The sequence below is a fragment of the Neophocaena asiaeorientalis genome, unplaced genomic scaffold, assembly GCF_003031525.2.
Source record: "Neophocaena asiaeorientalis asiaeorientalis breed wild unplaced genomic scaffold, Neophocaena_asiaeorientalis_V1.1 scaffold78, whole genome shotgun sequence".
NCBI lineage: Eukaryota > Metazoa > Chordata > Mammalia > Artiodactyla > Phocoenidae > Neophocaena > Neophocaena asiaeorientalis.
Window position 1 is genome coordinate 8453303 of NW_020175018.1, and position 13353 is coordinate 8466655.

Below are 13353 nucleotides of genomic sequence, written 5' to 3' on the forward strand. Positions count from 1 at the left end.
GACTGGGGCAAGAACCCGAGTCCCCTGCATCGGCAGGCGGACTCTCAACCACTGCGCCACCAGGGAAGCCCTCTCCCTCATTTTTGAAGGACAATTTTGCTAGATACAGATCTGTCAACAGTCCTTTTCTTTCATTGCTTTGAATATTATCAACCCACTGTCTTCCAGACTCTAAGATTTAAGATGAGAAATTGTCTGATAATCTTATTGAAGATCCCTTATATGTGATGAGTATTCTCTCTTGTTGCTTTTAGGATTCTCTCTTTTCTTTGGTTTTCTACAGTTAGATTATTATCCTTTCTCCCTTTTCTCTCTCTCTTCTCCTCTTGGGATGCTTATAGTGGTATGTTGTTTCTCTTGACAGTGTCCTACAGATCCTTTAGGCTCTGTTCTCTTTCACATTTCTTTTTTTTTCTGTTCCTCAGACGGAGTAGGAAGGATATGGAATCCATCTCTCTACCTAAACAACAATCGTACTGGCAGAAACTGAAGTAACTATTTTGGAACTCTGGAGTCTATTTGAATGCTTGCATGTTCCAGGGGAAAATTTGGTTGGTCAGTTGAGGTTAATTTCAGTCAATGTGAGCCTTTAGTGTGATAGCACCTACTCATTCCTACTCCTCAACCCTGTGGAGGCAGTCATGTTTATATTCCTGGTATGGCTTGCTGGAGCCAGGGTGGGAAATAAGAACCTGTTCTCCAAATACAAGAGTTCTGTATTTTATTTTTATTGACGTATAGTTGATTTATAATGTTGTGTTAGTTTCAGGTGTACAGTAAAGTGATTCAATTTTTATATATGTATATATATTTTTTCTTTTTCATTATGGTTTATTACAGGATATTGAACATAGTTCCCTGTGCTATACAGTAGGACCTTGTTGTTTATCTATTTTATATGTAGTAGTTTGTATCTGTTAATCCCAAACTCCTAATTTATCCCTCCCCCACCCTTTTGCCCCTTTGATAACCATAAGTTTTTTCTATGTCTGTGAGTCTGTTTCTGTTTCATAAATAAGTTCATTTGTGTCATATTTGAGATTCCACATATAAGTGATATCATATGGCATTTAGACAAAGACTTTAAAACTGTCTTAAAGTTGCTCATTGAGCTAAAATGAGACATGGATGAAGTCTGGAAAATGTACAGAAAAATGGGAATATCATTAAAGAAATGAAAATTATAAAAAGGAACTTAAGTGAAATTCTGGAGTTGAAAATATAATAATAGAAAAAAGTTCACTTAGGGGGTTCAAAATCAGATTTGAGCAGGCAGAAGAAAGAATCAACAAACTTGGAGATATTTCTTTCAAACCCAGTTCCTTTTTTCCCACCCTTTCTTTTGCCCTAGTTCAGGCCTTTCTGAACTTAGGCAGCCTCCAAAGTGTTCTATTTACTCCCTGTTTTCCCTTTTCTACTTCTACCAGAATGAAATTTTTAAAAAACTCAAATCTGATATTGGCACTATCCTTAGAAACCTCTAAGGGCTCCCTGTATTTATAGATTGAACTTCATTTTCCTTATTTAAGTATTCAAGGACCTTCCCATTCTGCCTCCAGCTTACCACATCAATCCACTGAGCTTGAGATATAAATTCCAGTTTCCAGGATATACAAGGTCTAAGGGAACAAATTCAGTGACTTCTTGAGGAAGCAACCATTCAGATCCAGAAGGTGGGAAATTTTGCACTTCAACTGGACCGATTTCTTCAATAGGCCAGTGTCTTTCCATTTTTTTTCTTAAGTGCTAGATTTAAAAATACTTAAGGGACATCACAACCAGATACAACATGTGGGCCTGGATTGGATGCTGATTTGGGAAAATTAGCTGTAAAAAAATATATTTGGGGCAACAGAGAATTTGATTATAGTTAGGTATTAGATGAGAGGAAAATTTACTGAAATGATATTACTGATTTGGAAAAGCCAGCTGTAAAAATATTTTTAGGTTGTTAGAAAATTTGAATGTGATCTAGGAATTAGATGGGAGGAAAATTTAGCGAAATGGTAAGGTAGGTATTGTTAATTGAATAAAGCAGACTGCTTAACTCTGTGATCTCATTTTGTAAAACAATATATAGACACACAAAGAAGGCTACATATTAAAGTATTAATATTTGTATTGGGAATGTGATGTTTTTGTTTTTTATTTTAGGTTGTCCCTATTTTATATTTTTCTCCAGGGCATACTGTAGTGATTCTGTAATAAAATTTTATTTAAAAAATATATGTTAAGATTTATGTATATATTGGGGTAATACATATGAATCAAGAAATACATGAACGTATGGTCACCAAACTATTAAAAGTGGTTTTGTCAAGAGTGCCAGGATTTCAGGGGATTTTACTTTCTTCCTAATGTTTTATCTGTTGTTTAAATACTTTAAAATGGGTGTGCATTTTTGTTACATAACTCTATGAGGAGAAAAGGAAGAAAGCTATTTTCCTGCGGGAGTGCAGCCAAGTCTATTATAATAGACAAGTCACAAAGAGGACTGCAACAGAGCACAGCTTTTTTTTTGCTTTTTCTCTGGTGGATTTAGATGCAATATCCACAGGAAAACTTTGCGAATGACTCATTTACCAGGAAAACAGCATATGCTATTTGAATAAAGAAAGAATGAGGGAGAGGCTGTAGAAAAATTTCATAAATTGTCAAGACTTAATTAGCACCTTTAATATTTGTTTCCAACTACATTGTAAATTCATTCAGGACAGGGACTTTAAAATTCATTCTATTGCCGTTGCTCTGTATATCACTTTCGAATAATTTTTAAATAAAATCCCAGCCCCATCTTTGAGTAGCAGTATGAAACCACCTTGTTCATTTCTGTTCTGTGTGTCTCAGATACCTCGAGGTAGCTGTGTTGTAGCCAGTCGCCCTTGACTTCAAAGTCAGAAGTTTTGACTTCTGGACTGAATTCTGTTGCTTAGGCTGGACTCCCTTACAAAATGAGAAAAAAAAATCATATCATTCTTAATGTTTTCTCAAGGTTTGTGGTAAAGCCAAGTGACATACCTGTAAAAGAACCTATCTATCACAATCCCTGGCACTTTTTGCGCCCTCAATAAAGGGCAGGTGAGTTGGGTTACATCATTAAGGGCTGCTTTAGAAACAGCATTTGAACGTTAAAGGTGAGCAAGGGATTCCGTGCTCCAGCACCAGTGTCTTTAGGGTTGTACCCCTCTCAGGCGCAACAGGTACTACCCAGACTGCTACCCCCGCCAATCCTGCTTCCAGTCCCTGATGCAGGCACAGAGCCGCTATCGGCCCAAGCGCGGACACAGCACGGCATCGAGTCCTGCTCCCAGAGTGCAGACTCCACGCAGACGCAGACTCCGGAGGCGGGCTAAAAGCTCAGGTGGGGCTTCGAGGAAAGGAAGTACGCCCCCGCCGCCTGTTGTTGGGCCAATGGGGCCGCTCGGCTTTGCCGTGGGCCTATGAGACAGGGCAGTAGGCGGGGCGGAGGGCGGAAGGAGCTTCTCTCACGTGAGTAGGGGGCGGGGGGGGCGGGGGCGGGGCGGCTGGGGAGGCCCAGGCGGCGGAGCCTCCGGGACGGCGAACGGCGGGCCACGGAGAAGGAGACGGCGGGTCGGGTAGGGCCGTGTTTTCCCCCCCTCCTCCTCCCACCCTTCCATCCACCAAGCCCGGGGGGGATCCTCCGACGGCCCCTGCGGGAGGCCAAGCCGTGTTCTCATCCTGCGGAGCGGGGCAGGCGTGACTGCGCTCAGCTCCCTCGACTAGCCGGGTTGTGAGGGGAGCAGTGATTGGGGGGGGAGGGGGAGTCGCGGCCGTGGGGGGGAGGACGCATGCGCAAGCGGGAACGCTCCGGCAGCCCCTGCCCAAACCGGTTCCCCCTGTCTGGGTGGGTGTGAGTCTTCCCAGTCCTTCACTTGCGGCCGTCCCTCTCGCCCCCCAGCAAAGCCGGTTTGTCTCTTGACTTACACGTCTGGGGACAGGTCCTATTTGGGAATCTGGCCGCTCCCTCCGCCTCAGTTTCTCCCCATTGCCCGCTGGGCCTGTACCTGTGACTTAGGCTGGCTTCGGCCTCAGGCTAGCTTCCTGCGCTGCGCCTAATTTGAAAGGCTTGCTTTATGCTAGTGTCGGTCTGCCATCTCGTGTTGACGTTTCTGTCTCATTTTCCCCGCCTGGAATCGAAGTGTCCCCGGTATTCCCCTCTCCCCAGATACTTTAAGTATCTGCCCCCGATACCTCATTGCTGTATCTTGATTACCAGCAACCTTCAGGGCTTTAGGTGTTAAACAAAGTCCGAGGATAACCCCAGACTTCCAGGAGTTCTCTGTCCATTACCTGGTAGTACTTTGGTGTTCCTTCTCTTCTAACATTCGGATTGTAATCATATGCACCTGCTTTAAAGTCATCTCCATACTTTATTGTAATCATATGCACCTGCTTTAAAGTCATCTCCATACTTTATTGTAATCATATGCACCTGCTTTAAAGTCATCTCCATACTTTATTGTAATCATATGCACCTGCTTTAAAGTCATCTCCATACTTTATCTTGGAATAGAAGTCCTAGCAGACCGTGTTAAGTGATAAGTGATCATGCTGCTGGTGCTCACGCTACAAGTGCTCCGTTAGTTTAAATCTTGTTCCAGCTTGAATTGGAGATCTTTTGGCTTTTTTGTTTGTCAGTGGAAAAAGAAAACTGCCAGAGACGGGTTTCACAATTCATTTGATATGTTCATTCAGGTAAATACCTGTATTCACATACATGTGACTGGAGTAGTAAGTTGCGAGTGTGTCTGTTTCCAGCTGCGTTGTTTATTTAGGAAGAGAAAAAACCAAAGAGAGTAAATTGAACTGTTTGCACCTTAAACTGATGTTTGGAAAGTTGAAAAAAAGCTTAGGTGCCAGGGGAGTGCACATTCAATTTTTTTGTTTTTTTTTTAACGAAGGACCTGCTGGCCTTAATTATAGCGTGTATAAGGTGCTATTTTAATATATATTTAAGGCTTTTGTTCGAATTTACTTATAAAAACTGAAAGTGAATAAGGGGCAGAGTTCTTTAAAATCTTCCTTTGTAGACCTCCGTTTCCATTAATGAAATTTGAATCCATGATTGATTTGTATTTATTGGTAACATTTAAGATTCACATATAGTTTTATCAACTCAACTTTGTAGTTAAAATTGAGCTATTGCTATGTTGTGGTACACTTTTCATTTCAGTTTTATAACTCATTTTACAGTTAATTAACAGCTCATCAGTATTAAGGTATATATTTGGGTAGTTAACCTATCAGCTGTATACATTTTGGCATTCTTTGGCATAGTGGGGGTTTTTTTGTTTGTTTTTTTATTTTTTAAAAATTTTTTATTGAGGTATAGTTGATTTTGGCATAGTGTTTTTTTTTTTTTTTTTTTTTTTTTTTTTTGCGGTATGCGGGCCTTTCACTGTTGTGGCCTCTCCCGTTGCGGAGCACAGGCTCCGGACATGCAGGCTCAGCGGCCATGGCTCACGGGCCCAGCCGCTCCGCGGCATGTGGGATCCTCCCAAACCGGGGCACAAACCCGTGTCCCCTGCATCGGCAGGCGGACTCTCAACCACTGCGCCACCAGGGAAGCCCTGGCATAGTGTTTTATTAGCAGTTTACAGGTGCTTAACCTGGATAAAATGGTAGTCTAGTGGGACTCTGTAAAAGTGAAGGCACCTGTTTCCTATCTTTTCTACTGCATATTGGAAGAAGTGTATTCACATTATCTACATGAGGGGACATGGTTTTTCGTAAACGTATCTCAACTTTACGGCCTACATTCTTTTTTTAAAAAATAAATTTATTTTTATTTATTTTTGGTTGCGTTGGGTCTTCGTTGCTGCGTGCGGGCTTTCTCTAGTTGTAGTGTGTAGGCTTCACATTGCAGTGGCTTCTCTTGTGGAGAACGGGCTTCAGTAGTTGTGGCACATGGGCTCAGTAGTTGCGGATCGCAGGCTCAGTAGTTGTGGCGCACGGGCTTAGTTGCTCCTCGGCATGTGGGATCTGCCTGAACCAGGGCATGAACACGTGTTCCCTGCATTGGCAGGTGGATTCTTAACCACTGTGCCACCAGGGAAGTCCCATAGCCTAGATTCTTTAACGAAGTCATTTCTACTACTGAGTATATTTCCAGCTAAACTTTAGAGCCCAGATTCTTTTAAAGAAGTCCTTATCTTTTGTTGAGCATGTTTCCAGCTAAAGTGTTTCCAGCTTAAGTGAGGCCTACTTTGAAGGTCTCACCATTTCACAGTGATTATTTTAACTGTTTATATCAGTTCTACTGTTGAGTGTCTTTATAGATACTGATGTGCTGAGGTTCTAGCATATGCTGCCCAACTGTTATCTTTGTAGTTGTCAATATAATCAGATATCACACTTTTCAAGCATGTGAAATGAATGTATGTAAAACTGTTAAATAATCTTTCTTGGAGATAGAACTCCAAGGTTAAAAAAGTGCTAATTTAACCAGTGTACATAAAGCAGAGTTTGGCATGACATTTGGGTGCTCTGTATGTAACTGCCTTGTTTTATTGATTTTCTGTGGTTAGATTCTAAAGAAAGAAAATCCAAGGCCAAGGATTTGGCTGTCCATGGGTATACATGATAAAACATACTAATTTAACAGCTGTTTCTTTTGGCATAAAATGGTTGCCTGGTCTCCCCCGACCCTCTCTAGTTTTGTGTTGACCCTGAGATCCTTATTCTTTAGAAGAATTGTAAGTCAAAGCAATACTGGATAGACACTTAAACTTATAACAACTTTTGTTGGCCCCTAACTGCCTTGTTTCTCTTCATGTGCAAAGTCTGACCAAACATGGCAGTTTGCAAATCATGAACACTCTAGTTTATAGAATTTAGCCTGGAAGTTTTCCTCTTGCCAAAGCAACTATAGTCCTCTGAGGTAATCACCAGAACTTTTTGAAGGCTGTTCTTTCTATCTAGTAGAGTTCTATAAGGCCTAACTTTTCCTCCAAATCCCTTTTTCCGAGGATCATAAAATAGTAAAAATAAAGCCCTAAATTTGTTCTTAAGTGCATGCTTGACATTAAATAGTATATATTACCTTGGCTGTAAAACATGAGAAGTATATCTTCTTAATTTTGTGGCCGTGCTGCCAGATTTGGAGGTTTGCACCTCTTAGGAGTTAATGCGTGGTTGTTACTTATCTCCAGTTAAGGTTGCATCAGCTTTTGTGTAATAAATCACTACTCCTTGGCATTTATTAATCTTTGTGGCAATAAATTTTTCTCCATAATAAAATATGGCATCTCTCTCTCTCTTTTTTTTTTTAATGTCTATTTATTTATTTATTTGATTGTGCCAGGTCTTAATTGCAACATGTGGAATCTTTTAGTTGTGGCATGTGGGATCTTTTAGTTGTGGCATGCAGGATCTAGTTCCCTGATCAGGGATCGAACCCAGGTCCCCTGCATTGGGAGCGTGGAGTCTTAGCCACTGGACCACTAGGGAAGTCCCAAATATGGCATCTTCTTAAGGTACATTAGCAAATTAGTTTCTGTGGTAATGTTAACAAAATGTTATTAACTCTCAAAGCTTAACAATAATTTGACTATTTTAAAAATTTCTTTTTCTCATTTTTCCTTATTTATACACTTTGGTAATTATAACTAGGAATCTGTGGTTATCATCTTGTTTTCCAGCTTCTGAGGGTGCCCTTTGTGTCAGGAAAAGGAATTGATACGCAGAATCTTTCTTTGGGAACGTATTTTAAATATCATTATGGGTATTAAGAGACAGCATTCAAGGCTAAATTGGATTAAATGTTAGGCGGTTGTATAATACTACTGTGAAGAGCCATGAGTTAATCATTTTAATGCTTTTACCATAGGGTAATAAACTCTCATGCTTTTTTGTAAAAATAAATTTATTTAATTTATTTTTGGCTGCGTTGGGTCTTCGTTGCTGCGCGCGGTCTTTCTCTAGTTGCAGCAAGTGGGGGCTACTCTTTGTTGCGGTGCACGGGCTTCTCATTGCAGTGGCTTCTCTTGCGAGCTCTAGGTGGGTGGGCTTCAGTAGTTGTGGTGAGTGGGCTTCAGTAGTTGTGGCTCGTGGGCTCTAGAGCACAGGCTCAGTAGTTATGGTGCACGGGCTTAGTTGCTTCACGGCATGTGGGATCTTCCCGGACCAGGGCTTGAATCCATGTCCCCTGCGTTGGCCGGCAGATTCTTAACCACTACGCCACCACGGAAGTCCTCTCATGCCTTTTAAATATGCTGATAAATGGATTCTGGCAAGGTGAGAGTAGAAACACGTCATGTAAATCTTTTTTGCTGTGGTACATGATTTCCTATGAGTAGACCTCTGATATACCTGCAAAAGAGAAATGGTTATATCTTTATTGTAGTTACCTGTTGAGTTCTCTGTGAGTTGAAGAAAAATCTGATTTCTATCTAACCTCCAAAGTTAATTCTTAGATAAAAAATTGTTCCCTAGCAGAAACATCTTTTTTTTTTAATCTTTATTTTTTTGCTTTTGGGTTGTGAGAAAAGAACTTTTTAGATAGGTTTAAAAAACGTCTGTGGGGCTTCCCTGGTGGCGCAGTGGTTGAGAGTCCGCCTGCCGATGCAGGGGACACGGGTTCGTGCCCCGGTCCGGAAAGATCCCACATGCTGCGGAGCGGCTGGGCCCTTGAGCCATGGCCGCTGAGCCTGCACGTCCAGAGCCTGTGCTCCGCAACGGGAGGGGCCCCAACAGTGAGAGGCCCGCATACCGCAAAAAAAAAAAAAAAAGTCTGTGAAACTAAATTAAATATATGTGAATTCTTTTATCTTCTTACATGGTGCCTATCCTAGTGCTGTGAGTGAAAGTGCTCAGTAAATGTTTTTTGGTTGCCCACCCCCTATTCAACACTCTTAACAAACGTCCCACCTTCCTTGTATAACTATGGACCAGGGCATTCTTGTATCAGAAGATTCAGAAAACTTGTGTGTCTTCTGCCAAACATTCATGGTTTGTCTACACACATTCCCTTGAAAATCAGAGGTCATGGAAAAGAGAAACCATATTTACTGCATTAATCTCAGGCTTTGATTATCTATCAAATGATTTGCTTACTTAGCATTAAATTCACATAGTTTAAACATTTCAGATCAAAGTATAGACAGATTGATATTCTAAATGGAATAGATACATATTCTTCGCTGTGGTTGAGAAGGAACTATATTGACTAATTTCCTGAAAGCAGGAAAAGTGGGGTTTTTTTTTGGTTTTTGGTTGTTTTTTTTTTTGGCTGCGTTGGGTCTTTGTTGCTGCGCGCAGGCTTTCTCTAGTTGCGGCGAGCGAGGGCTATTTTTCGTTGCAGTGCACGGGCTTCTCACTGCAGTGGCTTCTCTTGTTGTGGAGCACGGGCTCTAGGTGCACGGGCTTCAGTAGTTGCAGCACGTGGGCTCAGTAGTTGTGGCACACGGGCCCTAGGGCTCACGGGCTTCAGTAGATGTGGTTTGCGGGCTCTAGAGCGCAGCCTCAGTAGTTGTTGCACACGGGCTTAGTTTCTCCACGGCATGTGGGATCTTCCTAGACCAGGGATTGCACCTGTGTCCCCTGCATTGGCGGGCGGATTCTTAAACACCGCACCACCAGAGAAGTCCAGAAAAAGTCTTTAGGAAATCCTGCATTGCTTAAAAATGTCTATGTTTTTATATTTATAGAACACTAGTGTAAATTACATTGTGCTTTAGAAATCCATTCCAGAAAAAGTAAATACAAGGATACTTTTACAAAAAATGTATATTACTGAGGTTTGAAGTATAATCTGACCTTGTGAATAAGTAGTATTGGGTTGGCAAAAAAGTTCATTTAGGTTTTCCCATAACATCTTGTGGGAAAATGCGAACGAACTTTTTGGCCAGTACATTAACATTAACTCACTCTCCTTGTGTTCCCAGAGGTGGGTTTCTCTTGGGGCAATGGCATCCAAATAATTTTAAAATTTAGCTGCAGAGATATTGTGTTGAAGGGGCATAAAGCCAGCATACCTAGAGTTCTGCAAAAAACTAAAGTGCTGTTTCCTGAAATAGCCAAAGGAACATGGGAAAACCACTTATATGGTTTATTTTTTTCAGGTGTCAGCACTATTGCACTCAGATAATCAACACAGAGTTAAGTGAATTGTTTTATGTGCATTTCATCCCCACTTCTTACTTTTTGTACCTTTCATTAAAAGTGTCAAGATATAGCGGGTAGAGTGTGAACTTTGGAATCAGAAAGATATAGATATCCCAAGTCTTGAACTTACTTAATATACGACTGAAGGTAAGATACTTAAGGATTGTGATTCTCAGTTTCTTCATTTGTAAAAGTGGAACTAATTATGCTTATATCATGGATTAGGACTGGGAAGCACCTGGCATTCCTGCCCCGCACCCCTTTCCTGGATATTCTCATTCACAAAAGAGTAGAAAGTGTTTATTCCCCTCATTTTATGTATGAGAAAACTGAAACTATAACATTGTCCAAATTAAATCAAAAAGGACTAAGGAGTTCAAATCCCAGTTGGTTTTTCAATGTAATACCAGACTGTTAACTTTATAAAGTCTTAATGAAACTTGATTAGTCATTGAGAAAGTGAGAAGTAACTCTGAGAACATTGGCTGTCATCTTTAGGCACTTTTCTGTATTGATTTTGTGAGTTTTATCCTAAAGATCCTATAAAGTTAAAATTAGGCTTTTAGAACTTTTATTGACCAGTGAATGGATAAACAAAAGGTGGTATATACATACCATGGAATGCTATTTGACCTTAAAAAGAAAGGAAATTCAGACACATGCTACAATATAGATGAACTTAGAAGACATTATGCTGAGTGAAATAAGCCAGCCATAAAAGTATAAATACTATATGATTCTACTACTTATGTAAGGTACCTAGAGTATTCAGATTCATAGAGACAAAGTAGAATGTTGGTTGCCTGGGGTAACAGGAGTTGGAATTTAATAGGTATAGAGTTTCAGTTGGGGAAGATGAAAACGTTCTAGAGATGGGTGGTGGTGATGGTTGCACAATGTGAATGTACTTAAAGCCACAGAGCTATACAGTTAAAAATGGCTAAAATGGTAAAGTTTATGTTATGTACATTTAACCACAATTTTTAAAGATTAAAACTTTAAAATCTTTTTAAAAATTAAAAAACTTTTGTCTTCCGAGTTATTATATTCCTATAATTAAGCTATCTTTTATAGTTAATCTGGAATTGAAGTAAAAGAGTTACTTCATAGTTTAAAGAAGTTAATTGTCACAGGCATTATGGGTTAAAATTTGCCTAAAAGTGACTATTAGTTAAGCTGGTTTTTCTTGCTTTTATGTGCTGTAGGCCCAAGATGATTAAGTTATATTTTCTTTTTGGTTTTTAAAGCTAAGCTGAAATTATTCAGAAGGATTAAATTAATATGGTTCTCTTAGCTCACTAAAATAATTCAAAGAAACATCCCCCAAATTCAAAGTCAGACTTAAAGACACATCTATTGTTTAGCAATTAGCAGTGGTGGAAAGGAATTTATTTTTCTAAAGACGGGATGATTTTCCACTGAGTTTTGTTAGATTTGTCCTACCCTTCCCAGGGATAAGCTGTGAGAAGTTCATATGAAAGCCAATGCAGCGAAACAAATCTCAAAGCCAGAAAGAAAGAAAAAAGCTGAGATTAAGATTGTATGATTTTTAAAAATAACTTCTTTGTGGTTTAATTTTAAAGAGCTACAAACCCACAAGAATTGGCCTGCTACAGCATCTTTGAGACTTGATTCTCTTGCTACTTCCTGACTTGTCTTTTTCTCAACAGAGAGTAATCTTAGCAGATCTGTGTTTTAGAAGGGTATATATAACTGGGAGCAACATAGAGTATGGATTGGAATGGGGAGAGAATGGTGATAGGAACACCAAGGAGGAGAGATGCATTCCTGAAAAGGACATAGGCACCTAGATACCTGGGTTTGGATCAAGTTCTATAATTGTCTCTGTGAACTTAAGCAAGTTATTGAACCAATCTAAGCCTCAGTTTGTCATATATGAAGTTTATACCTTTCTGGCAAGGTTAATATAAAGATTAGTAATAATGCATATAAAGCTTCTAAGTACCATGTTGGGCATATATAATTGATACTCAGGAACTGCTAAGTATTGTTCTCTCTTTAGATTTAGCAAGATGATTTAAGTATCCTCCTTAAGATTCCCTAAAGCTGTGCTCATTTTTTCGCTGGTTGAGCAAACAAAAATGGTGAGGATTGGGAGGGAAGTGATGAGTGTTTTGGTATAAAGGGAATCCAAGGTATGTTTTGTGGCTCAGTGTTAACTGGTTTTCACAGTTAGAAACTTGATGAAGAGTCAGTCAGGCACACTCAAGGGTAGTTGTTTTTGAGTCTCTTTTTTCCAGTTGTCATTCATATCCACATCCCAGACACGCATGTAGTGTATCATATTTGTCATTTGTCCATCTCACATTACACAGACTCTATCACTTAAACACTAATGAAAGAGTATTAGTCATCCAATCACATTTATTGAGGACTGCCATAGCAAGGATATGAAGATAATACGAATAAAACCTAAGATCCCTGCCCACAAGTAGTTCAAAGGGACTATGTGTGCTCATTGTATTCGCAGTATTTACCATGGTGGTTTATACTAAGTAATTGTTTCTGGAATGAATGATCAATATAGTATAGGAGAAAAGATGTATAACATTTTACGGTGTAATAAATGCTGTAATTCTGTGATAAAATTAAAAAGCAAGCAAACAAAAAGCCTTTGGAGCCCTAGAGGGAAAAAAGGAATGTTTCAGAAGGGAAAAGGGGAGGTTGAATATTTGATTGTATCGCAAGGTTGCTGGTGGGGAAGAAGGACTAATGGGGGAAATGAAGTCACATTCCTAGCTTAAGAAATGGCATGAGCAAAGCCTTGAAAGCATAAAAATGCATGATATATTTGGTGAGCTGTCTGGTATGGTTTGATAGAAGGAGATAAAACTAGAATGATAGATTGGCTCCAGATTTTTAAGAACTAATGATATAAAGAGTTTGGATTTTTTTCTGTTTTCAGTCAGGAGCAGTCAAAGGAAGGGGTGAGATATATGATCAAATCTGAATTTTAGAAATTAACTATGAGGCCTTGATAATGACTAGAGAGAGTCTAGGAAGGGAGACTTATGTTGTAGCTAAGTTGAAAGAGAATGAAATACTCAAGTCAGTGACGTGAAAGATGGTAAAGAAGGAATATATTTGGGGTATGTTTTGGAACTAAAATCCATTAGAATCCCAAGGGAGAATGAGAAAAGGAGTCACGGATTTTGGGGGACATTTCTATCTTGGATCAGTGGTTATTAACCACTGTTAGGGGAGATA

At 39.8% G+C, this 13353-nt stretch overlaps 1 protein-coding gene across 4 annotated transcripts in view; it reads left to right on the forward strand.

The window, feature by feature from the left end:
* The first annotated feature begins 3518 nt into the window (after positions 1-3518).
* The window catches only part of RABGAP1 (RAB GTPase activating protein 1), a 169863-nt gene continuing 160028 nt past the window's right edge, over positions 3519-13353 (forward strand). For all 4 annotated transcript variants that reach the window (XM_024762276.1, XM_024762277.1, XM_024762278.1 and 1 more), the window contains exon 1: positions 3519-3596. The gene's annotated coding sequence lies outside the window, so the exon portion shown is untranslated. The remainder of the gene's footprint in view (positions 3597-13353) is intronic.